The sequence below is a fragment of the Palaemon carinicauda genome, chromosome 44 (genome assembly GCF_036898095.1).
Source record: "Palaemon carinicauda isolate YSFRI2023 chromosome 44, ASM3689809v2, whole genome shotgun sequence".
Classification (NCBI taxonomy): Eukaryota; Metazoa; Arthropoda; class Malacostraca; order Decapoda; family Palaemonidae; genus Palaemon; species Palaemon carinicauda.
The window spans coordinates 3,863,799-3,890,478 of NC_090768.1; the positions used below are offsets into that span (position 1 = coordinate 3,863,799).

The 26,680-nt window shown below is 40.6% G+C and overlaps 2 protein-coding genes across 19 annotated transcripts in view; one reads left to right on the top strand and one right to left on the bottom strand.

Moving 5' to 3' along the window:
* The window catches only part of LOC137634287 (zinc finger protein OZF-like), a 64,730-nt gene extending 54,864 nt beyond the window's left edge, over positions 1-9,866 (bottom strand). For 2 of the 7 annotated variants that reach the window (XM_068366616.1, XM_068366610.1), the window contains exon 1: positions 9,099-9,237. The gene's annotated coding sequence lies outside the window, so the exon portion shown is untranslated. Of the gene's footprint in view, positions 1-8,931; positions 9,052-9,098; positions 9,238-9,403; positions 9,475-9,844 lie in introns of those variants that run through there. The other 5 variants (XM_068366614.1, XM_068366611.1, XM_068366615.1 and 2 more) reach the window with 5 other exon arrangements.
* LOC137634286 (zinc finger protein 709-like) overlaps positions 1-26,680 on the top strand; it is a 166,259-nt gene that overhangs the window by 64,644 nt on the left and 74,935 nt on the right. For 9 of the 12 annotated variants that reach the window (XM_068366599.1, XM_068366600.1, XM_068366598.1 and 6 more), the window contains exon 1: positions 16,226-16,465. The exons of 1 other annotated variant lie outside the window; for it this stretch is intronic. The gene's annotated coding sequence lies outside the window, so the exon portion shown is untranslated. Of the gene's footprint in view, positions 1-16,225; positions 16,466-16,539; positions 16,660-26,680 lie in introns of those variants that run through there. 2 more of the 12 variants (XM_068366603.1, XM_068366606.1) reach the window with 2 other exon arrangements.

Sequence of the window (26,680 nt, forward strand, 5' to 3'; positions counted from 1 at the left end):
AGCAGGGCTGGGGGCTGATCGTCTTGTTCAGCAACGTCCTCATCAGAGGGTTCCTCATCCGAAACTGATGAGGAAACGGCAACGGAGTGGGCAACGTCTGACTCGCTGAATCCGGTCGCACTGGTGGATGCGTGACGGAGCCAGACGCAATATCATGGAACTGCTGCACAGTCTGTGAACTGTCAACAAACATGGGTGCGCGAGGAAGCACAGCGTCAACCCGAAACTGTCTAGACCGTCTGGGTTGTGCAGTCAACACCCTACCGGGTTGCTGAGGTTGACGCACTGCGTCACAACAAGTCACCTCTGCTGGTTGTTGAACGTCCTGAACGTCAACAACCACCTCCGAGCGTCGCTTAACGTCAACGTGCGGCTGGCAACCCACACTGGGTCGCATCGGTGGAGGAACCACCTCAACTGGCAGACGCGAGTAGGTTACCTCAGCGTCAACAGGGCGCACAACCGACCGGTTGGAAGGTTGTTGGCCAGAAGGTTCTTCTCCGCATTTAAGTCCTCTATCAAGGACGCAAGCTTGGACTGCATGTCTTGCAGCAAAGCCCATTTAGGGTCTACGGGAGCAGGTGTGGCAACAGACGGGGTTAGCGACTGAGGCGGAACCGTTTACCATCCCTGAAAGCCTTGTTATGCGTGACATAATAGTACAGCAAAACTTCAAAGGCTCGACAACAGCTGAGAAGTTGACCTGTAAACAACTTGGAGCGTCTCCTGGCTAGGCGCCAGGGAGAGTCTACCAGAATTGAGAAGTCTATCTGGGCAGAGGCATGAACTCCCAAGCCGAGAACTTCTCTCGTGTCATATCAGACTCTCGCTCTATAAACTAGTTTAAAAGAAGGGAAAGCAAAGGCTGTATCCCCCAAACTCCTCCTGGTGAAAAACCAGTCGCCTAGCCAACGTAACGCTCTCTAGGAGAGCGAGAGAGCACTAGCTTAAAAACAACGGCTTCGAAGTAGCTAGGCCTAGTGTAAGCTCTGACGTTTAGGCGAACGAGGAGCAGCAGTTACAAGATCTGGACGAAGATCCTTAAAAAAATCATCATGATTTAATTAAAGTCCATAGGAGGCTAAGCAGCTTAAGGCTCCTCTCCATCTGACAGAGTCCTCAAGGGAATATCAGTAGGAGGGAGAGCAGCAACTTCCTCATCTACAGGAACCTTGTCCGATAAAAGCTGAGTCTCTCACTGGTGCATTAGTAGCGGACCAGAACGCAACGTCATGTAACTGCTTGACAGTCTGTGAACTGTCAACCACAACAGGTGCGTGAGGACGTACAGCGTCCACTCGAGACTGCTTTGACTGCCTAGACTGAGCAGTCAAAACAACTCTAGAATGCGGAGGTTGACGCACAGCGTCAAAACAAGTCAACTCCGATTGTTAGTGAACGTCTAGAACGTCAACAGCAGCATCAGCCAGTGGCCTAACGTCCAAATGCGGCTGAAAAACCACACGAGACCGCATCGAGTGTGGTTCTAAACAACCTGACTGACGTGACTAAGCTACGCCAACGTCAACAGTAAGCACAAAGGAACGTTAGGTTGGCTGAAAGCCAGGATATCGATGAGATAAACGGCTAGACTCAACGGACTAATCGGCAGAATAGTCTTCCATAAGGGAGGCAAGCATATACTGCATGTTTTGCCATACAACCCCTTAAGGATCAACGGAAATGGTTGTGGTAATAGACGAGGGTAACGTCTGTGACCGCAACACTTTGCCTACAAAAAAAGACTTTCGGAGTCTGTGTTCCGCTTTTGTTAGGCGGCGAGCAGTTATCCGATGACTGCATAGGGTCAGAGCTGTCCTAATGGCTGTAACCAGGACGCTGGACCTGTCCTGAAAGGACTGACTTTCGCTTAAGGGCTTCGAAACCTTGTGACAGGTTTCTTATGCGAAAAGCCTACGGATGGCGAGGAGAAACAACGTCTCTCTCGTCTTATGGTAGGGGAGATCTTGGTAAGAAACACCCGATACCATAGAGGGAAAACGTCTGTTCGTTGGTCAAGGCCTCTCGAACCCATAAGTCTTTTGACATTACTTCTCCCCTGGGCTTGGGAGCTTGCAAGAGGTCCCGGACTAGGTGAACGACAGGCACGAACAGACGAACCCTCGGACGCAACACTGTAACACTTTGCGCCTCGGACGCAACACTGTAACACTTTGCGCATATCACTTTATCACTTCGATTTTCTGTTTTGCACTTATTTCTACCTGAAACACGCAATTCTACCCTTCATTAAAAGGTAGTAATTGCGAAATTAGTCGTATAATGCAAGCTCATAATACCAGCAAAAAAACAGAAAACATATTTTAAGATAAAAAGAAAAATCAGTGGCTGGGAAAGAGACTAAACTCTAGTTCATATAACTACGTTTTCAATCTCTCACCGCACATAGCCTGGGGACGAGAATAAAAACCTAAAAACGTTTTATCCTTCCTCCCCGTACAGAGACTAGGGACGAGAGTAACACGAGAACAACGTTACCCGCTTGAACGGAACGTTTTCTCTCCTCTCTCTCCCTCCGTCTCTATCTCTCTCTCTCTTTCTCTCTTGATTTCGCACCTAAGAGAAGAGCCCAATTATATATCGTCAAAAAAACATGTTATTTGACTAAAGGAAAAAACTGAAAGGTTTTTCAAATAAAAAGTTCCTTTAAAATAGAATTTAAAACATTTAAGCTAAGAAAGAATGAACAAAACGTCAGAATCGATTTACTCTTACTGCAAAGTGAAACCGTGATACACTCTCTCTCTATCGTAACGATAGAGCGCATGTTGAACGTCCTGAACGTCAACAACTGCGTAGCATAAAAAACTAAACGTTAGTTCATCTTTGAAAACAGTACGAAGACTATCAAAGAAATTCTTTCATAAAATATTACATTTAAAAGGTTTTAAATCCTTTAAAAGCTAAAGACGATATAAAGGGCTCAATGTTGATTAACTTCGGTTTCCAAGTTAGGACCGCCTACTCTCAGGAAAGGTCTATATAAACAAAGCATTAAAATTTATTTTATATGTTTATAAAAAATGGAAAGTTAATCGAAGAGGCCTAATAAAGGCGGAGAGATATAAAATATATAGAGGAAAATCTATAACGTGATAAGATAATTACTAAAAGCCTAAACACACTTCCGTCTAAGGGAAGGGTCGGCCATTTAAAAGTGAAAGAAAGTCCATACTCTCTTTGTCACCATAATTAAATCTATCCAAAACGATTTCAAGTTTTGAGATGAAGATAAAACACCTGCATAGCGAAAGCTCAAAACTAGAATAGTGTACTTCACCAATAGTTGTGAAAACAAATCCAGTTAGCAACAGCGAATTAGTAGGTCTTGCCGGTAGCCCGACAGAGAGAAAATTGAGTTCTTTGTTTACATTGAGTACTGAGTACCTGCACGACAGATGGCGCTGTTGAAGTACACCCCCTACCTGCATAGCGATCGCTGGCGGATTTTTAACGTAGAGTTTTCTGTCGAGCAACAAAGTTGCAGCTTATATAATCACCGGGTAAGTATATTGAAAATTGGTTGCTATAATACTGTAATCAGAACATTGACAGGCATTCATAAGTTGTTTTGTAAACAAAATATTTGAAAATATATGGTCAACTTTGTCGATGTCTCACAGGATGTAGATACAGAAGATGGGGTTCCCAGCCCCCTCGTCCCGTCCCTTTTAGTCGCCTCTTACGACACGCAGGGATAACGTTGGCGCTATTCTAATTGTTTTTATGCCCCCGCGGCCTCAGGTTGAATGTCATGTTGAATGGAGACTTACTTGAGGAAGTGGATCAGTTTAAGTACTTGGGGTCTGTTGTTGCAGCAAATGGTGGAGTGGAAGTAGATGTACGTCAGAGAGTGAATGAAGGTTGCAAAGTGTTGGGGCCAGTTAAGGGAGTAGTAAAAAATAGAGGGTTGGGCATGAATGTTAAGAGATTCAGGTAATAAAAGTTTGTGGCAGGCATAACAACTTTTATTTGTGTTCAATCTACCGGAATCCAGACATGGATGATTCTATCTTTGATTGTCTTCTTACCATTATGGCTAAGATACAAGAAGATGATAGAAAGGCTTCGTTTGTCTTTGTTGGTGATTTCAATGCTCACCATAGGGAGTGGTTGAGTTCTATCTCTCCTACCGATCGCCATGGCTTAAGAGCTTTAGACTTTGCCTCAGAATCAGGCTGTGAGCAAATCATAAATGAAGCTACTCACAGGTCTGGTAATTGCTTGGACCTCGTATACACTGACTCCCCTGGCGTTATAACTAGTAAGGTTGGTTCTCCAGTCGGGACTTCTGATCATGCCTTGATTTCATTATTAGTGAAGACTGAGCAGCCTGTCCCTGATATATCATATTCTTGTAAAATTTATATGAAATCCCAAGCAGACTGGAATGGGATTTTGCATGATCTTTTGTGCTTGAATTGGTCACAATTATATAATAGCGTAGATCCTGTTGTCCCTTTGAATGAGAATCTAGTCAACATAATTGATAGGCGTATCCCTTCTCGTGTGCTAAGGTACCGAATGAAGGACAAACCGTGGTTCAATGATGATTGTAGACGTGCTTATTTGGAGAAGCAGGAGGCCTATCACCTTTGGAAGGGTAACAGATCAGATTTGACCTGGAACAACTATACTCAGCTTCGAGCTTTTGCTCAGAGAGTTTATGCCTCAACTGAAAAGGAGTATAATTTAATCATAAAAGAAACCCTCTCTGGTACAACTCAGGAACATAAATGGTGGTCTACCCTTAAATCTGCACTCTTTGGTGTAGATGCAACAGTTCCTCCTTTACTTAAACCAGATGGCTCAGTCACTCACTGTCCAAAGGAAAAGGCAACCCTTTTGGCTGATGTTTTTGATAGTAAACAGAGTAATGAAAAACTTGAACTTCCTCATTCCTGTTTTCCTGAGGCTAAACTAACTAGTTTAGCTTTTCGATCTCGTGAGATTAAAGCTCTGTTGATGGACCTTGATGCTTATGGAGGTGTAGACCCTAATGGTATTTTTCCTTTGTTTTTTTATAAAGACAGCAGATTTCTTAGCTCCAAAGTTATCTGTTATTTTACGCAAGTTAGCAAGAAGAGGAGCTTTTAGCACTTGTTGGAGAATTGGTAATGTTACTCCTCTATGTAAATGTGTTTGTGGTAGCTCAAGTCCCACTGATTACCGCCCAATTTCCATAACTCCCATATTATCTAAAGTTTTTGAACGTCTTCTGGCAAAACGTCTTAATAGGTTTGCTGAAGGTAATCATCTATTCCCTAGTTTGCAATTTGGTTTTCGGAAAGGCCTTGGAGCATGTGATGCCCTTCTTACAATCTCCAATGCAGTACAGAAATCCCTTGATTGTGGTCGGGAAGTTCGTATGATTGGCCTTGATTTTAGTGCTGCCTTTGACCGTGTTAATCATGAGGCCCTTGTTTTCAAACTGAAACAGTTGGGAGTGGGTGGGTCGTTTCTTAGCATTATTATTGATTTTTTAAGTAGTAGATCTCAAAGAGTTGTTGTTGATGGGCACCATAGTGAGTATAGGAATGTGATATCCGGTGTTCCACAGGGTAGTGTTCTTGGCCCATTACTTTTCATACTATATACACATGACATGTGGTTTGGCCTAGAAAATAAGCTTGTTGCATATGCAGATGATGCTACTCTCTTTGCATCAATTCCATCCCCTGAATGTAGATCTGGGGTTGGTGAATCCCTTAATAGAGATTTAGCTAAAGTTAGTGCATGGTGCAAATTATGGGGTATGAAGTTGAATCCTAACAAAACTCAAAGTATGATTGTAAGTAGGTCAAGGACGGTGGCTCCTCAACATCCGGATCTCAGTATTGATAATGTTTCTTTAAATTTGTATGACTCTTTCAAAATTTTAGGCGTGATTCTTGACAGCAAATTTACTTTTGAGAAACATATAAGGTCTGTGTCTTCTTCAATTGCACTAAAAATTGGCTTATTGAGAAAGTCTTTTAAGATATTCGGTGATCAATCTATTCTGAAGAAGTGTTTTAATTCTTTTATTCTACCTTGTTTTGAGTATTGTTCTCCTGTCTGGTCTTCAGCTGCTGATTCTCATCTTAATTTGTTGGATAGAAACTTACGGTCTATTAAATTTCTTATTCCTGATCTAGATATTAATCTCTGGCACCGTCGATCAATTAGTTCATTATGCATGTTGCATAAGATTTTTCATAACTTTGACCATCCTTTACATTCAGATCTCCCTGGACAATTCTATCCTGTTCGTAATACTAGGCAGGCAGTTAATTCTAATAGCCAGGCCTTCTCCATCATAAGACTCAATACTACGCAGTACTCTAGAAGTTTTATTCCAGCTGTTACCAAGTTGTGGAATGATCTTCCTAATCGGGTTGTTGAATCAGTAGAACTTCAAAAGTTCAAAGTTGGAGCAAATGCTTTTTTGTTGACCAGACGGACACGAGTCTTTTTATAGTTTATATATGACATTTTTGTTGTTGACGTTAATAGTTTATATATGATATATCTCTTTTGACATTACTTTTTTTAGAATGATTTATTGTTAATTTGTTCTCTTCAGTTATTTATTTCCTTATTTCCTTTCCTCACTGGGCTATTTTTCCCTATTGGAGCCCCTGGGCTTATAGCATCTTGCTTTTCCAATTAGGGTTGTAGCTTGGATAGTAATAATAATAATAATAATAATAATAAGTGATTCTACCAACTGTGATGTATGGATCGGAGTTGTGGGGAATGAAAGTGATGGAGAGACAGAAATTGAATGTGTTTGAGATGAAGTGTCTAAGGAGTATGGCTGGTGTATCTCGAGTAGATAGGGTTAGGAACGAAGTGGTGAGAGTGAGAACGGATGTAAGAAATGAGTTAGCAGCTAGAGTGGATATGAATGTGTTGAGGTGGTTTGGCCATGTTGAGAGAATGGAAAATGGCTGTCTGCTAAAGAAGGTGATGAATGCAAGAGTTGATGGGAGAAGTACAAGAGGAAGGCCAAGATTTGGGTGGATGGATGGAGTGAAGGAAGCTCTGGGTGATAGGAGGATAGATGTGAGAGAGGCAAGAGAGCGTGCTAGAAATAAGAATGAATGGCGAGCGATTATGACGCAGTTCCGGTAGGCCCCGCTGCTTCCTCCGATGCCTGAGATGACCGCGGAGGTAGCAGCAGTAGGGGATTCAGCATTATGAAGCTTCATCTGTGGTGAATAACGGGGGAGGGTGGGCTGTGGCACCCTAACAGTACCAGCTAAACTTGGTTGAGTCCCTTGTTAGGCTGGGAGGAATTTAGAGAGTAGAGGTCCCCTTTTTTGTTTTTGTTTCATTTGTCGATGTCGGTTACCCCGCAAAATTGGGGGAAGTGCCTTGGTATATGTATGTATGTATGTATATGGTCAATATTTTTTATCAATACATAAGGCAACAATATTTGCAACCAACTGTACATTATAAGCAGAGAATGCTGGGAGGGGCATAGTAACTACCGACACCTCATTTAACAGTTGAGTTACAGCTACACTGAAATCATACTCCTATTAAAGGATGAAAGTCTGTATTTAAGTAGGAACAAACAAGGTGATCCTGATGAATATTTAGGCATTTTGAACAATTTTGTAATATAACTGTTTGAAACCTTTATTTTTCAAGCTATAAAGCCACCTGAAACATGGTTTATGCTTGAAAATCCATATTTCACAAGGAAACAACCACAGGGATTAGACTTAACCTAACCTAAGACATCTTGTACTTACCTATAAGGGGGGTACACTCCAACCCCATGACCCCATCCCCTCAGGGCACAAGGTCAAATTGTATAAATTACCAGTCATCTAATTGGAGGGAATAAGAAGTGTTCCTGATGTATTTTCAAGAGTTTTGTGTCAATATAAGATGTATTATTTCAAGCGAAACTGGAATTCGCTTTAAGAAATGGACAAGTGTATGTAGGTTAGTTTAACATTTCCTCGGTATGACTAAAGGGGGTTGAGGCATAATAAACTCAAGTATCAATTGATTAAAATGTGAACAACACTTAATTTTCTATGTCCATTATTTTGTTTTGAGAGACTAATGGTGAGTTACTAAGCATTCATTGTTTGCATTAGCTTTTTGCAATTGTTTCTGTTTTTTGCATGATGTAATTAATACATGGCAAACAATTAAGAGCCCATAAATATTTATGCAAAAGTTCCCAGATGTTATTTTACAAGTCATTAAACCCCCCCCCCCCACTTCAGTTCCAGCATGACTACCATCACAAGACATCTTGAAACAGGAAGTTGAATTTATTTTGAAATTTTGTGAAATTTAATCCATTTCAGTAATTGGCGGTTGAAAACGCTCACCGTGTAGGATATAGTAATTGTTGCTCATCTGAAAGTAAATATATCCCACAAGATTGGCATGCACAGCTCATCCATGTGCTGCTAGCATAAACAGAGGAGCACGAGATAATGTTTATTTGGGAGCAAAATGAGCCTTGTCTGAGCAAAAACCATCAGAGGGAAGTGAAATGAATTATAGATAATTGAGATACCTTAATTATATGCTGCTTACATAAATCATATAATTTTCCAACTGGTTATCTTCTGTTTATTATACATTTCACTAAAACTGTTATTGCAAATTGTTTTTGACGTTTCCCCACCAAAAAACACCAGTTTCTCACGGGATCCCCTAAAACCGTTTTAAAATTATTTTTATATAGGGAGTAGGAAAACTCATGAATCAGAGGTTTGCCGCCCACATTCATGGTCAGAAATAGGCAAAACACAAGATAGCAAGTGTGAAAAAAAATATATGGTTGGTAATTCTCTTGTGATATCACTCGCAGAAGTATCATACAGTAGGAAGCAGCCGAAGGGAACCTCCATCAGGACGACATGGCTTGAGCCCAAAAAAGTATCACATATTTACCGTGTTTTGAACGCTTTTGATGTCCACTGTCGAAGAACTGTATTTCTCATATCAATGAGACACCTATCTAATACTGTCTTACACACCAATACCTCTTAGCTATTGCCCTTACAGGCTTAGACATGACCGACGAATTATATAGTAGTGTATCTGGCCTGCATACCTACCTGACTTGCGCTATTAAATTACAGTATACGTAAATCGTCATTCAAAAGGCTTGTCTGGGGTTTAAACAATGTTTCTTCACCTATAATAATGACTTTTCTTTTGCTGAGCTCCATAATCTAACAAATAAAAAAAAAACAATAAACCAGACGTAAGTTTCACATCGTTTTCGGGAACCTACGCCCGTACAAAGAGTTATTTAAACAGGATACTTACAAATTCTCAATCATACCAAAATGTATATTTAAATTTGAAACCAGAAGTCTGGCTTTAATATAGAACGAATTACTGTATATTGACTACGTACAAGATTTCTGACCAACCATGTTTGTTTACATGTGACGTCATTGACTTGACAATCAAAAACTGTAATATAAGAAGCAAAGATTATGACCACTTTCTATGCAACAGATGTGTGTGTATATATATATATATATATATATATATATATATATATATATATATATATATATATATATATATATATATATATATATACGTATATATATATATATATATATATATATATATATATATATATATATATATATATATATATATATATATATATATACATACATACTACCAATAGAGAGTTATTGGATCCTTTGACTGACCAGACAGTGCTACACTGTATCCTTCTTTCAGGTTACAGCTCATTTTTCGTTTGCCTACACATACATCGAATAATCTGGCCTATTCTTTCCAGTCTCATTTTTCCTCATACACCTGACAACACTGAAATTACCATATAATTCTTCTTCGCTCAAGGGGTGAACTACTGGACTGTAATTGCCCATTGGTCACTTTCCTCTTGGTAATGATAGAAGACTCCTTATGTATGGTAAAAAACTCTTCTAGAAGAAGGGCACTCCAAAATCAAACCATTGTTCTCTAGTCTTGGGTAGAGCTATAGCCTCCTTAGGCCTACCATGGTTTTCCGCTGTCTTCGGGTTTAGTTCTCTTGCTTGAGGGTACACTCAGGGTCACTATCCTATTTTATTTCTCTTCTTGTGTTTTGAAGTTTTTATAGTTTATATATGAAAGATCTATTTTAATGTGACTGTTCTTAAAAATTTTTATTATAAATCTTCTCTCGTAATTTTTTTTTATTTTCTTTCCTCACTGGGCTATTTTCCTTATTATTATTATTATTATTATTATTAGCTAAGCTATAAACATACATGTAGTTGGAAAAGCAAGATGCTCTAATTCCAAGGGCTGCAACAGGGAAAAATAGCCCAGTGTGGAAAGGAAATGGATAAACGATATGAGAAATAATGATCAATTTAAATAAAATATATTAAAAACAGCAGCAGATATTCCATATGTAAGCTATAAAATACTTATTTCAGCTTGTTCAACAAAATGTTTGCTGTAAGTTTAAACTTTAGAAGTTTTACCGATTCAACTACCCAGTTAGGAAGATCATTCCACAGCTTGGTCACAACTGGAATAAAACTTATAGAATACTGTGTAGTATTGAGCCTCATGATGGAGAAGGTCTGACTATTCGAGTTAACTGCGTACTTACAGTAGTATTACGAACAGGATGGTACTGTTCGAGAAGATCTGAATGTAAAGGATGGTCAAAATTATGAAAAGTCTTTTGAGACATGCACAACGAACTAATTAAACGACGGTGCCAGAGATTAATATTTAGACCAGGAATAAAAAAAATTAATAGACCGTAACTTCCTGTCCAACAAATTAGGATGAGAATCAGCAACTGAAGACCAGACAAGAGAACAATATAGTGCTCAAAACAATGTATAATTAAAGAATTGAAACACTTCTTCAGAATAGATTGATCACCGAAAATCTAAAGACTTAACAATACTTTTTGTGCAATTGAAGAAGACTCCGACCTAATGTGTTTCTCAAAAGTAAATTTGCCGTCGAGAAGCTTGCCTAGAATTATAAAAGAGTCATACAGAGTTAAAGAAACATTATCAATGCTGAGATCCGGATGTTGAGGAGTCACTGTCCTTGACCTACTTACAATCATACTTTGACTTTTGTTAGAGTTCAACTTCATGCCCCTTAATTTGGACCATGTACTAATTTTAGCTATATCTCTTTCATGGAATTCAGCAACCCCAGATCTACATTCAGGAGATGGAATTGATGCAAAGAATGTAACAACATCTGCATATGCAACAAGCTTGTTTTCTAGGCCAAACCACATGGCATGTGTAGGCCTATATAGTATAAAAAGTAACGGGCCAAGAACATTATTATTATTATTATTATTATTACTTGCTAAGCTACAGCCCTAGTTTGAAAAGCAGGATGCTATAAGCCCAACGGCTCCAACAGGGAAGATAGCCCACCGAGGAAAGGAAATAAATAACCTTCAAGAGAAGTGATTAACAATTAAAATAAAATATTTCTACAGTAACACCGCCAAAATAAATCTTTCTCATAAAACTTAAGAAAAAAAAGAAGAGAAATAAGATAGAATAGTGTGTCTGGGTGCACCCTTAAGCAAGAGAACTCTACCTCCAATACAGTGGAAGACCATAGTACAGATGCTATGCCATCTATGGCACTACTCAAGACCAGAGAACAATGATTTGATTTTGGAGTGTCGTTCTCCTAGAAGAGCTGCTTACCATAGCTAAAGAGTCTCTTCCACCCTTACCAAGAGGAAAGTAGCCACTGAACAATTACAATGCAGTAGCTAACCCTTGACAAACTGTTGGTTACCTCAGTGTTGTCATGTGTACGAGGACACTAGATTATGTAAATAATAGGTCAGATATCACATTCCTATACTCGCCATGGTGCCCATCAACAACTCTTTGCGATCTATTAGTTAAAAATGCAGTAATAATGCTAAGAAACGGCCCACCCACTCCCAACTGATTGAGTTTGAAAACAATGGGCTCATGATTAATAGGTTAAAGGCAGCACTAAAATCAAGGCCAGTCACACGAACTTCATGACCCCAATCAAGGGATTTCTGTACAGCATTGGAGATTGTAAGAAGGGCATCACATGCTCCAAGGTCTTTACGAAAACCAAATTGCTGGGGAGTAGATGATAACCTTCGGCAAACATATTAAAACGATTTGCCAAAAGACGTACAAAAACTTTAGATATTATGGAAGTTATGATAATTGGAATGTAATCAATTATTGGACTTGCGCTACTACAAACACATTTACATAGTGGAGACCTTGAGCTTATATTATAGCATCGTGCTTTTCCAACTAGGGTTGTAGTTTATCTAGTAATAAAAAAATATATTGCTTATCGTGTAGTTTATTTGTTTTCTTGTTTCCTTTCTTCTTCTTCTTCTTTGTCTGGATCTTTTCCCACTTTTATGTGGGGTCGATATTTATGGGCAGCGTTCTTCATCTACCTCTATCCCACACTTCATCATCGGTTAATCCCTTTGATCGAAAGTCATCCTTGATACAGTCCATCCACCTTCGCTTTGGTCTCCCCCCTCCTTCTCCTCCCCTGCACCTCCATTTCCATCACTCTCCTCCCAATATACTGTTCATCTCTTCTCATGACATGACCATACTACCTCAGTCTACTTTCTTGGATCTTATCTTATAGTTCTCTCACTCCTGTGGTACCCCTAATTACCTCATTCCGTATCTTATCTCTTCTTGTCACCCTACACATCCATCTCATCATTCTCATCTACCACATCCAGCTTCCCATTTTCTGTCTTCTTTATTGCCCACGTATCTGCTCCATACATCATTGCCGGTCTCACAAATGTACTGTGCACTTTACCTTTCAACTTAACCCCTATTTTCCTGTCCTGTCGCATAGTACTCCACACACTTTTTTCCAATACTTCCATCCTGCTTGTATTCTGTGGTTTATTTCTGGCCCCAGATCACCCTCCTCTGCAATTGTTGATCTTAAATACTTTATTGAAAATTTCAACTCTTTTCAGTCTCTCTCCTTGTAAACTAACTTTCCCATTTTTCAATCTCAAATATATACTTTGTCTTTTTCCTGCTGATCTTCAATCCTCTATATTCCATTTCTCTTTTCCACTCCTCCACTTTCTTTTCTACTACCTCTCGCCTAGTGCTACACAGTATAACATCATCAGCAAAAAGCATACACCAAGGAGACTGATCTCTAATACCTTGGGTTACTACATCCATGACCAGATCAAATAGGCAAGGGCTCAATGCAGACCTCTGATATAGTCACACATTTACTGGGAAACTTTCTGTTAGGCCTAAACTGCTCCTAACATTTGCTTCTGCCCTCTCATATTCGCTGTTGGAGCCCTTGGGCTTATAGTATCCAGCTTTTCCAACCAGGATTGTAGCTTCATTAATAATAATAATAATAATAATAGTAAAGACTGACTAGACGGCTATATCCCCTTTCTTGCTTGTGACTTATCCCTCAACATTTATTACACAGCGTAATTTCCGGACAAGTCATTGGTGAACAATAAATTTATTAAACATGGTTCCCATAGTGGAACAGATATTCTTATCACTTAAAAGGGAACACAGTGTCCGGAAGTAGGTAGATGTTAAAGTTCTTTGCCTTTTAATTTACATGTCCCGTTTTCTATCTTTGTATCTAACCTCTGTCAACTATTTCTTTATAGTTAGTTCAACAGCAGGTTTTACATCCAAACCATTAAGGGTAGTAGGTTGGCCAAGGCACCAGCCACCCGTTGAGATATACCGCTATTATTATTATTATTATTATTATTATTATTATTATTAACCAAGCTACAACCCTAGTTGGAAAAGCAAGATGCTATAAGCCAAAGGGCTCCATTAGGGAAAAATAGCCCCGTGAGGAAAGGAAATAAATAAATGATGAGAACAAATTAACAATAAATCATTCTAAAAACAGTAACAACGTCAAAATAGATATGTCATATTAACTATTAACAACGTCAAAAGTAGAAATATCATATATAAACTATAAAAATATTCATGTCCAGGCTGGTCAACATAAAAACATTTGCTCCAACTTTGAATTTTTGAAGTTCTACGGATTCAACTACCCGATTCGGAAGATCATTCCACAACTTGGTCACAGCTGGAATAAAACTTCTAGAATACTGTGTAGTATTGAGCCTCATGATGGAAAAGGCCTGGCTCTTAGAATTAACTGCCTGCCTAATATTACGAACAGGATAGAATTGTCCAGGGAGATCTGAATGTAAAGGATGGTCAGAGTTATGAAAAATCTTATGCAACATGCATAATGAACTAATTGAACGACGGTGCTAAAGATTAATATCTAGATCAGGAATAAGAAATTTAATAGACCGTAAGTTTCTGTCCAACAAATTAAGATGAGAATCAGTAGCTGAACACCAGACGGGAGAACAATACTCAAAACAAGGTAGAATGAAGGAATTAAAACACTTCTTCAGAATAGATTGATCACTGAAAATCTTAAAAGACTTTCTCAATGAGTCTTTTTTTTTCCTGCAATTGAAGAAGACACAGACCTAATGTGTTTCTAGCGAGTTATTGGGTCCTTTGACTTGCTAGACATGTGATCCCTCTCTCTCGTTACGGCTCATTTCATCTTTCCCGACACACACAGAATAGTCTGGCTTATTCTTTACACATTCTTCCCTTTTCTCGTAAATTTGACAACACCGAAATTACCAAACAATTCTTCTCCCAAGAGGTTAACTACTGTACGGTACTGTGATTGTTCAATAACTTCAGTTTGCTACTTGCTACTTCCTCTTGGTAAGGGTAGAAAAGACCCTTAGCTATATTAAGCAGCTCTTCTAGGAGGACACTTCAAAATCAAACCTTTCTTCTCTAGTCTTGGATAATGCCATATTATTATTATTATTATTATTATTAGCCAACTTGGAAAAGCAAGATGCTTTAAGCCCAAGGCTCCAACAGGGGAAAATAGCCCAGTGAGGAAAGGGAATAAGGAAATAAATAAACAATCTGAGAAATAATGAACGATTGAAATAAGATATTTAACAACAGTAATATCTTCTGTACCATGGTCTTCCACTGTCTTGAGTTAGAGATCTCTTGCTTGAGGGTACACTCTGGCACATTCTATAAAATTTATTTTAATGTTAATATTGTTCTGAAATTTCTCTTGTATTTTTTCCTTCTTTCCTTTCCTCAGTGGGCTATTTTCCTCGTTGGAGCCCTTGGGCTAATAGCAAACTTAGTTTTGCCAACAAGGGTTGTAGCTTAGCAAGTGATAATAATAATAATAATAATAACAATAATAATAATAATAACCTCTCTGGCTTCAAAGCTGGGCCATTTTGTCCAAATTCAATAAGTCACGTAAATAATCATAAACTTTTTTCGTTTTTATACTAGATTTTCGGGTACGGAGAACTTATACTATGGAATTTAAAAGGCTGTCGATCTTTAAAAAAATGTTCGGGCAAAGATTTTAAAATTTTCTCAGGAAACGAGGACCTGTATGCTCATACTACTGTAGTAGGTAGTAGATAGTAGGTTGGCCAGGGCACCAGCCGCCCGTTGAGATACTACCGGGGTTCTTTGGCTGGCCAGATAGTACTACATTGGATCCGTCTCTCTGGTTACGGTTCTTTCCTTTTGCCTACACAGACACCGAATAGTCTGGCCTATTCTTTACAGATTCTCCTTTGTCCTCATACACCTGACAACACTGGGATTACCAAACAATTCTTCTTTCAAGGGGTTAACTACTGCAATGTAATTGTTCAGTGGTTACTTTCCTCTTGGTAAGGGTAGAAGAGACTCCTTAGCTATGGTAAGCAGCTCTTCTAGGAGAACGACACTCCAAAATCAAAGCATTGTTCTCTAATCTTGGGTAGTGCCATAGCCTCTGTACCATGGTCTTCCACTGTCTTTGGTTGGAGTTCTCTTGTTTGAGGGTACACTCGGGTACACTGTTCTATCTAGTTCCTCTTCCTTTTGTTTTGTTAAAGTTTTTATAGTTTATATAGGAAATATTTATTTTAATGCTGTTACTGTTCTTAAAATATATTATTTATGACTGGGCTATTTTCCCTGTTGCGGCCCCCTGCGATTATAGCATCCTGCTTTTCCAACTAGGGTTGTAGCTTAGCATTTAATAATAATAATAATAATAATGTAGTTAAACTCTTGCAGTTTAATTCAACCAAATGCTGCCTTTAGTAACTCTTCCAAGTTCAAACTAAGAAAACAAGTGACAATGTTGTGCGGAGCGTTTCGCTAATAACAATATGGCTGAACATAGATATCTATGATGGCAGAATACGACAAAGACGCTGTCAGTTCTTTATGTAGACTACGTTATCTATGATAGTACATTGTTATTCCAAATTATATCATAGATATGAAATCACATAAGTTTGTGAAATGTCAGTCAAACCAAAGCGTTGGACTTGAGAATGTTAAATGTGAGTATATTTAGAAGTTATCTATAGCCTAAGCTAGTAAGGTAAGCCAGTCATTACTAGATTGGATAAACCGAAACATTAAAAATACGCATCAGGCATAAATGCTCTGCAATGTTGTAAATTATTGTACATTGTATTTCAAGCTGCCTTACGTCAAGCTTGATTTCTTAAGTAGCGTCTGCCGTAGAACAACGGTAAGAGTAGACAATGCTAATTATTTGCTGTCATGTATCAGTGGGACGAAAGTACAAAATGCGTTGAAACTAAAGCAGCAATTATAGTCTGGTGGTACTGTAACAGTATTACGTTCCCAACCCAGATCAACACAACCTGACCTAACCGACTGGGTAAAATTTTGGGAATTCAATACGGGGTGTGTGTATGATAGCGGCCACCTGTATGTATAATTATGACAAACTTAGAATACGGCAGTGTAAGTTGGGTCGCAGGGGGTGTTAGCTCCCACTCCCCCGTTAGGTATGTAGGTAAGGTTACGGCTTGTAGGTTAGGTTAGGGAGGAAAGTTTAGGTTAGTTAATGTCCATTTTTAGTCAACATATGAGGAACTGGCTGCTGTTATACAATGGCTCCGTCAGCAAGTTATCAAATTTAAGTACATACACTAAAAAGAGGGAAGTCCAAGGTTTTGTTTGATATATAAATCTAAGTGGCACTAGATCTAGAAGTGGTTTAAAAATCAAAATTAAATTTGACCCACCTGAAGAAACGAAGTCCCTCGACTTCATAACCTTCATAACTTACTCAAATTCCTCTTTAGACTGAGCTCTTGTTTGTTCGTTTGTACGTTAAAAGCATAGATCATGTCGTTATTACATCGTCGAATGTATTCTTCGTAGCAAGATGTCACTAAACGTCATAGTTTTAAACCAATGATGATTATCCACATTTTATTTGGGATTAGCATTTTAACAAAACTAGAATCTCGTGACTTGAATACCCAATCAGGTGACAGTTTTACTAGGAAACAACATTTTTCACACAATTTCCACCACTAATTTTTCAGTCTTTTGAGAACCGTGGAGTAGTTTGAACCTTCAACTTTCTCATTTACTATTTACTTTGATATCAATTTATGTGGGTTTTCTCTGAAGTTCTTGTCTCAATTGTTATTTAGGTGTATATGTATGATAGCGACCTCCTGTATATATTATTATAGCTAACTAAGAATATGGCAGTGTAAGGGAGGTCGCAGGGGGCATTAGGTAAGTAGGTAAGGACGCGGCTTGTAGGTTAGGTTAGGAGGGAATAATTAAGGTTAGTTGATGTCCATTTTTAATCCACACTGGAGGAACTGGCAGCTGATATACAAAGGCTCCGTTATTGAAATTGTAAATATTTTTATGCATTATTGGGGTAACATCAATAGAACGAGATTATGGTGTTATTAAAAGTGGAAGTGATACTATTTGCCCCATGTGTGGTACTGTCGGCTTGGTATTAACAAAAAGCATTTCGGTGTGACAGAAGGCATGTTGTATTGAAAAACAAGAAGGGAAAAAAGGTGTAGTTTTTACGTATCCATTTTTAAGGTAACTTGTTTTGAAAAGTCTCATTTAGATATAGAATTTAATTTGTTACTTGTATTTAATTATATTGGTGTTAAATTTAGTTATAAATTTATTGAAAATGAATTAAGAATTTATCACAAAATTATAAATGATTGGTGCTCATTCATTCATGAGGTTATTATGCATTGGGTATTGAGTCGGAAAGGTGCAGTTCAACCTTTACCCTCCAACCTAAGTACGCAAAGGGTTTTAGGCTGTCGTATATTTAATATGGCTGTGTAAGGGAAAGGATCGCATTTGGGGGCAAAGCCCCCTCCCCGCTAGGGTGGGAAATTTTAATCTGATTACTCACAGCAAACTAACCTAGTATGGGTGGCCCTGACTAGTACAGCTTGGCAATACTCAAACCCTTTCACAACGTTAAGATATCCCTTCAAAGGTCTCAGACATGTCCTTTCATTCTTTTTTGGGGGTGGATGTATGATAGCGACCTCCTGTATTTATAATGACGGCTGGTTAGATTACGGCAGTCTAAGGGGGCTGCAGGGGCCCGTTAGCCCCCCCCCCCCATTAGGTAATTAGGTAAAGACACAGCTTGTAGGTTAGGTTAGGTGGGAAAGATTAAATTAGGTGGTGTTCTTGTGTAGAGGTTTTGCAAAAAATCGTCTAGAAGAGTAGAAGAAAATTTTTATTTTTTATGGACCAGGCAGGGGACAGGCTACTGATATACAAAGGTTCCCTCGTCTGTTTATTGTAATTTTTGTGCCAGTCTATACCACAAAGTTTTGTCGCTCGCCAATGCAAATTTTGTTAAATTACTTTTTATTTCTTAATTGCTTCCAAATCATCAAGTAGCTGGAAGTAGGCTACCTATTTTATATTGCTAAACTAAACTCATCAGATTTTCTCTTACTACAGGAATTTATTTTCTTTCTTAAAATTATTTTTTCTCTTTTGTATAAAAATTTTGTTTCATCATTCTAGAGTCACTTAACTATGACTTGATTAACACTTTTATATCGTTAACTAAATTAACTTGAGTTTAACCTGTCTTTTTCAATATTAATCTTACCCGATAATCATGTAGCTGTCAACTCCGTTGCCCGACAGAATTCTACGGAAGGGATACGCCAGCGATCGCTATACAAGAGGGGGGTGTACTCACCAGCGCCACCTGTGGCCAGGTACTGCAGTACTTCTTGTTGACACCACCTCAATTTTTCCTCTGTCGTGCCTCCGGCTAGACCTACAGTACATGGATACGCTGTTGATTCTGGAGTTTTTTGCTCACGATTTGGTGATGTATTTGCTCTAGAGTTTAGCTTTCGCTATTCAGGAAGTTTTATCATTAGCTTAGCTAGCTTTTGGAATTAATTTGATTAATTATGGTGACGAAGAGAGTATGAACTCTCTTTCACTTTTAAATGGCCGACCCTTCCCTTAGACGGAAGTGTTGGTGTCTAAGAGAGTATAGACTCTCTTTCTTAATTTTGCTTAACAAAAGTTATAGATTTATTTTATATCTCTCCGCCTTTTATAGGCCTCTTCGATTAACTTCCTTTTATTATAAACTTATTAAAATTAATTTTTATATTTGTTTATATTCGACCTTTCCTAATAGTAGGCGGTCTTTTCTTGGTACCGAAGTTAATTAACATTGAGCCCGTCATTTCGGTTTTACCTGTTAACATATTATGCTATTTTAATGTTTTTGAAAGAATTTCTTTGATAGTCTCGTACTGTTTTCAAAGTTGAACTAACGTTTTGTTTTGTCTCTGCAGTTGTTGACGTTCAGAACGTTCAACTTGCGCTCTATCGTTACGATAGAGAGAGAATTTTCACGGTGTCACGTTGCAGTAAGAGTAAACCGTTTCTAGCGTTTTGTTCATTCTTTCTTAACTTAATGGTTTTAATTCTAATAAAGGAACTTTTTATTTGGGAAATCTTTCAGTTTTTTTCCTTTAACAATAATATGTTTTAACGATATATATGATTGGGCTCTTCTCTCAGGTTCTAAGTCAAGAGAGAGAGAGAGAGAGAGAGAGATAGAGACGGAGGGAGAGAGAGGAGGATAAACGTTTCGTTCAAGCGAGTAACGTTGTTATCGTTTTTGCTCTTCTCCCTAGTCTCTTTAGGGGAAGAAGGTAAACGTTTCTAGAGTTTGATTCTTGTTCTCAAGCTTTATGCGGTGAGAGATTTTAAACGTAGTTTATTTGATCTAGTGTTTAGTCTCTTTCCAGCCACTGAATTATTTATCTTTCATTAGATTTTTCTGTTACATTGTAATTCTGTTTTCGCAATTACTAACTTTTAAGGAAGGATAGAATTGCGTGTTTCAGGTACAAACCACTTAAAGTTTCGAGTTCAGTGAAATAAGTGCAAACAGAAAATCAAAAGTGATAAGTGATAAGCGCAAAGTGTTACAGTGTTGCGTTCGAGGGTTCGTCTGTTCGTGCCAGTTGTTCGCCTAGTCTGGGACCTCTTACAAGCTCCCAAGCCCAGGGGAGAAGTAATGTCGAAGGACTTATGGGTTCAGCAGGCCTTGATCGACGAACAGACGTTTTCCCTCCGTGGTTTCGGGTGTATCTACACACGTTGCCGACGTGATCACCCCACCCACACAAACACGAGAGAGCCCTTTTATTCCTCGTCTGCGGAAGAGGTTTCTCGCAGAAACCATGGACCAAATCTTGCAGCTTTTAAGTGCAAGTCGGTCCCTTCCGCACAAGTCCAACTCCTAGGTGTAGCCATTAGCCCTGGGTCAGTTCGGACTTGCTGCAGTACGACAACTGCACACCTCCCAGAGAGGCAAGGTGGTATCGCAACAGGCAGTAGCTCCGTCTGTTGCCGCACCAGCTGTTTTAGACCCTCAGTCTCAACGGACAGTAGCTCCGTTTGTTGTTGTCTTTCTTAAACTCTAGTGGTCTATGCTGCAGACAATGCAGTCTCAGCTTGCGGTGTTGATGCAGGAGTTTCAGGCAGAGAAGGTTAATACACCTCCTCCTGCGAACGCTCCTCCTCCTCTGCGCAGTACAATCTGCCAGACGTATGAGGTTGAGGTTCCTCAAGCTACCTCCATGCGTGAGCTGCCGCGTTGGGAGTTGCCAGATACCAGCGCTGTGCAGCAACCTCCACTTTCCTTGAGGCAGGAGCCTCTTACCACGCAGCAACCTCCTCAACAATGGGGGCAGGAGCCTTATGCCTTACAACCTCCTCTACCCTTGAGGCAGGAGTATCTTGCATTACAACTACCCTCGAGGCAGCACCTCTTGAGGTACAACAACCTCTACCATCCTTGAGGCAGCCACCTCAACTCTCGCAGCAACCACCTCCACTTTCCTCGAGGCGAGAACCTCAACTCTCGAGGCAAGCACCTCAAGAACCTCAACTCGTGAGTCAAGAGCCTCTCTCTGCGCAGCCACCTCAACCCTTGAGGCAAGCGCAACTCTTGAGGCAGGAACCTCATGCTATGAGTCAGCCACCTCAACGCATGCATCTGCCACTTTCTCCTCAGCTTGAGCCTCTTCCCATTCAACTTGAACCGCAGTCTATGCAGCATGAGCCTCTCTCTGCGCAGCTACCCCCTCAACCCTTGAGGCAGACGCAACTCTTGAGGCAGGAACCTCACAGGATCAAACCATGAGGCAGGAGCCTCATGCTATGCGGCATCCTCCTCAACCCATGAGGCAGGAGCCTCATGCTATGCGACATCCTATGGGCTCTCGTGGCATGGTTGGTTTCGACCTGGCCTTTCATTAGAAGGGGCTAGTGTTCGATCCCAAGTATGAGGTAGAAATTTATTTCTATTTGAACACGATGTTGTGTTGATATTTATCCATATTGACTCATTAGAGGTAATTTGAATGAATTACTACCAATTGTGTCACGTGGTGGCCCGGGGAAATCTGGTAAAACTCTCTGGTAAAGAGACTGATGTCTCACCAGGTAAATCCTCGGACAGCTAGATTAGTGTCAGGTTCAGATTTCTTTTAAGCAGCATGAGCCTCATCCCATGCAGCATGAGCCTCATCCCATGCAGCATAAGCCACACGCCATGCAACATGCTCTGCTTACCTTACAGCATGCTCTACATACAGCATGCTCTGCATACCTTACCGCATGCTTCTCAGTCACACATCTTTGGTTGTTGCCAACTCACTAGACTGTCAAGCAGTTTCATAACGTTGCCTTCTAGTCTGCTGCTTTTGCACCAGTGAAACCCTCACTGAGAGAACTTAGCTTTTCTCGGATATGGTCCCTGTAGATGAGAAAGTGCTATTCTCCCTCCTTCTGATATTCCCTTGAGGACTCTGTCATTTGGAGAGGAGCCTTTAGCTGCGTAGCCTCCTATGGACTTTTATTTAAGCATAACATGCTTCCAGGGAAGGTAATGGTTCCACTTCAGTCGCTAACCCCGTCTGTTACCACACCTGCTCCCATAGACCTTGAGCTGTGTTGCAAGACATGCAGTCCAAGCTTAGTCCTTGTTAGAGGATCTTTTGTTTACGGAGTCAGTGTGTCACTGGGAAGACGTTCAACAACCAGCAGAAGTGACTTGTTGTGACGCAGTGCGGCAACCTCAGCAACCCGATAAGGAGTTGTCTGTACGACCCAGACAGTCTAGACAGCTTTGGGTTGTCACTGTACTTCCTCGCTTCCCCATGGTTGACAGTTCACAGACTGTGCAGCAGTACCATGATCTTGTGTCCGGCTCCGTCAGACGACTGGCTTTTAAGAGCTCCCACAAGTCGTCGCTGTCTGGAGATTCTCAGATGGACTATGGATCTGACCAAGGAACTGGGCCTCCTGGTCAATTTTGAGGAGTCCCAGCTCGTCCTATCCCAGACCATTGTCTACCTGGGTATGGATCTTCAGAGTCGAGCTTTTCGGGCTTTTCCGTCGGCCCCAAGGATCTTCCAAGCCCTAGAATGCATCCAGAGCATGCTGAGAAGGAACCGATGCTCAGTCAGGTAGTGGATGAGTCTAACAGGGACACTTTCATCGCTGGCCCTGTTCATCGTGTTAGGGAGACTCCACCTCCGCCCCCTTCAGTATCATCTAGCGGCTCACTGGATAAAGGACATGACGCTAGAGACGGTCTCAGTTCCTGTTTCCGAAGAGAGGAGGTCTACTCTCGCGTGGTGTAAGAACAGCTTTCTTCTCAAGGAAGTCTACCTTTGGCTGTTCAGAAACCCGACCGCCGTCTCCTCTCGGACGCATCAGACACGGGCTGGGGTGCGACTTTGGACGGACAGGAATGCTCGGGAACATGGAATCAGGAGCAAAGGACACTTCACATCAATTGCAAGGAGTTGTTGGCGGTTCATCTGGCCTTGATAAACTTCAAGTCCCTCCAGCTTAACAAGGTGGTGGAGGTGGACTCTGACAACACCACAGCCTTGGCTTACATCTCCAAGCAGGGAGGGACTCATTCGTGGAAGTTGTTCTAGATCGCAAGGGACCTCCTCATCTGGTCAAAAGATCGAAAGCTCACGCTGGTAACGAGGTTCATTCAGGGCGATATGAATGTCATGGCAGATCGCCTCAGCCGGAAGGGTCAGGTCATCCTCACAGAGTGGACCCTTCACAAGAATGTTTGCAGCAGACTTTGGGCCCTGTGGGGTCAGCCAACCATAGATCTGTTCGCTACCTCGATAACCTAGAGACTCCCGTTGTATTGTTCTCCGATTCCAGACCCAGCAGCAGTTCACGTGGATGCTTTTCTGCTGGATTGGTCCCATCTCGACCTGTATGCATTCCCGCCGTTCAAGATTGTCAACAGGGTACTTCAGAAGTTCTCCTCTCGCAAAGGGACACGGCTGACGTTGGTTGGCTCCGCTCTGGCCCGCGAGAGAATGGTTCATAGAGGTACTGCAATGGCTGGTCGACATTCCCAGGACTCTTCCTCTAGGAGTGAACCTTCTACGTCAACCTCACGTAAAGAAGGTACACCCAAACCTCCACGCTCTTCGTCTGACTGCCTTCAGACTTTCGAAAGACTCTCAAGAGCTAGGGGCTTTTCGAAGGAGGCAGCCAGAGCGATTGCCAGAGCAAGGAGAACATCCACTCTCAGAGTCTATCAGTCTCAAGGGGAAGTCTTCCGAAGCTGGTACAAGGCCAATGCAGTTTCCTCAACCAGTACCACTGTAACCCAGATTGCTGACTTCCTGTTACATCTAAGGAACGTAAGATCCCTTTCAGCTCCTACGATCAAGGGTTACAGAAGTATGTTGGCAGCGGTTTTCCGCCACAGAGGCTTGGATCTTTCCACCAACAAAGATCTACAGGACCTCCCTAGGTCTTTTGAGACCTCAAAGGAACGTCGGTTGTCCACTCCAGGCTGGAATCTAGACGTGGTCCTAAGGTTCCTTATGTCATCAAGATTTGAACCTCTCCAATCAGCCTCTTTTTAGGACCTCACATTTAAAAACTCTTTTCCTCGTGTGCTTGACAACAGCTAAAAGAGTAAGTGAGATCCACGCCTTCAGCAGGATCATAGTTTTCACATCTGAAACAGCTACATGTTCCTTGCAGCTCGGTTTTTGCTAAACGAGCTTCCTTCAAGTCCTTGGCCTAAGTCGTTCGAGATCCCAAGCCTGTCCAACTTGGTGGGGAACGAACTGGAGAGAGTACTTTGCCCAGTTAGAGCTCTTAGGTACTATCTAAAAAGGTCTTAACCTTTACGAAGACAATCAGAAGCCTTATGGTGTGCTATCAAGAAGCCTTCTTTTCCAAGGTCTAAGAACTCAGTTTCTTACTTTTCAGGCTTCTGATTAGGGAAGCACATTCTCATCTGAAGGAAGAAGACCTTGCTTTGCTGAAGGTAAGGACACATGAAGTGAGAGCTGTGGCTACTTCAGTGGCCTTCAAACAGAACCGTTCTCTGCAGAGTGTTATGGATGCAACCTATTGGAGAAGCAAGTCAGTGTTCGCATCATTCTATCTCAAAGATGTCCAGTCTCTTTACGAGTACTGCTACACCCTGGGACCATTCGTAGCAACGAATGCAGTAGTAGGCGGGGGCTCAGCCACTACATTCCCATAATCCCATAACCTTTTAACCTTTCTCTTGAATACTTTTTATGGGTTGTACGGTCGGCTAAGAAGCCTTCCACATCCTTGTTGATTTGGCGGGTGGTCAATTCTTTCTTGAGAAGCGCCGAGGTTAAAGGTTGTGATGAGGTCCTTTAGTATGGGTTGCAGCCCTTGATACTTCAGCACCTTAGAGTTGTTCAGCCTCCTAAGAGGAACGCTGCGCTCAGTAAGGAAGACGAACTTATTAAAGGCAGAGTAATGGTTCAAGTCGACTTCCTTACCAGGTACTTATAATTTCATTGTTATTTTGAATAACTGATAATATGAAATACGGGATACTTAGCTTCTTGATATACATGTACACTGGTTTTCACCCACCTCCCTGGGTGTGAATCAGCTACATGATTATCGGGTAAGATTAATATTGAAAAATGTTATTTTCATTAGTAAAATAAATTTTTGAATATACTTACCCGATAATCATGATTTAATTGACCCACCCTTCCTCCCCATAGAGAACCAGTGGACCGAGGAAAAATTGAGGTGGTGTCAACAAGAAGTACTGCAGTACCTGGCCACAGGTGGCGCTGGTGAGTACACCCCCCTCTTGTATAGCGATCGCTGGCGTATCCCTTCCGTAGAATTCTGTCGGGCAACGGAGTTGACAGCTACATGATTATCGGGTAAGTATATTCAAAAATTTATTTTACTAATGAAAATAACATTTTCGACTTGAAAAGTATATTTTCCCTCAATAATAACAGAACCATTCAAAACAACTACTGTGTAATCATACCACTAACACGTTATTCCCTGCAAAAATGAAATGGCCACTTATTTAGTACAATTCCAATAAATCAGTATATACATACATACATACATACAGTACTTACATACATACAAGTTACTGTACTGTAATTGTTCAGTGCCCACTCTCCTCTTGGTAAGAGTAGAAGAGACTCCTTAGCTAGCCTATGGTAAGCAGCTCTTCTAGGAGAAGGACACTGCAAAATCAAACCATTGTTCTCTAGTCTTGGGTAATGCCATAGCCTCTAAACCATAGTCTCCCATTGTCATGGGTTAGAGGGTACACTTGGGAACATTGTCCTATCTTATTTCTCTTCCTCTTGTTTTAAAGTTTTTATAGTTTATATAGGTCTTTATTTTAATGTTGTTACTCTTCTTAAAATATTTTTTGTTCCGTAACCGAAATACAAACCACGCTATTTACAAAGGGTTACCTTTTAGTGCAGCTGAAATGGCGAGCCATTAGAATTTAACGAGGGTGTATTACCCCCGCGCTAGTTAGCGGGGGGGTAGGGGAGTGGTAGCTAGCTACCCCTTCTCCCCCTCACACACAGGTGAATGCTCACTTTCACTTTTGGCTCGGACTGTGACAGACGTCTCTGTCTTGGTCCTCTCTTGGCAGCCATTGTTTGTTTTGTCTTTACTTAATCGCTTACTTTTCATTTACTCAATATATATGTAAACATGTTTTCATGTTTGTATATATATTTGAGTATAGAAATAAGTAAGTTTCCTTTTCAGTTTTGTGTGTGTAGTGTACGATATCTACGTGGAGTCCTCGGCAGTTAGGCCACCACGGCGTAATTTTATGGGTGGCGATCGAGTTTGACTTATGTCTTTCTCTC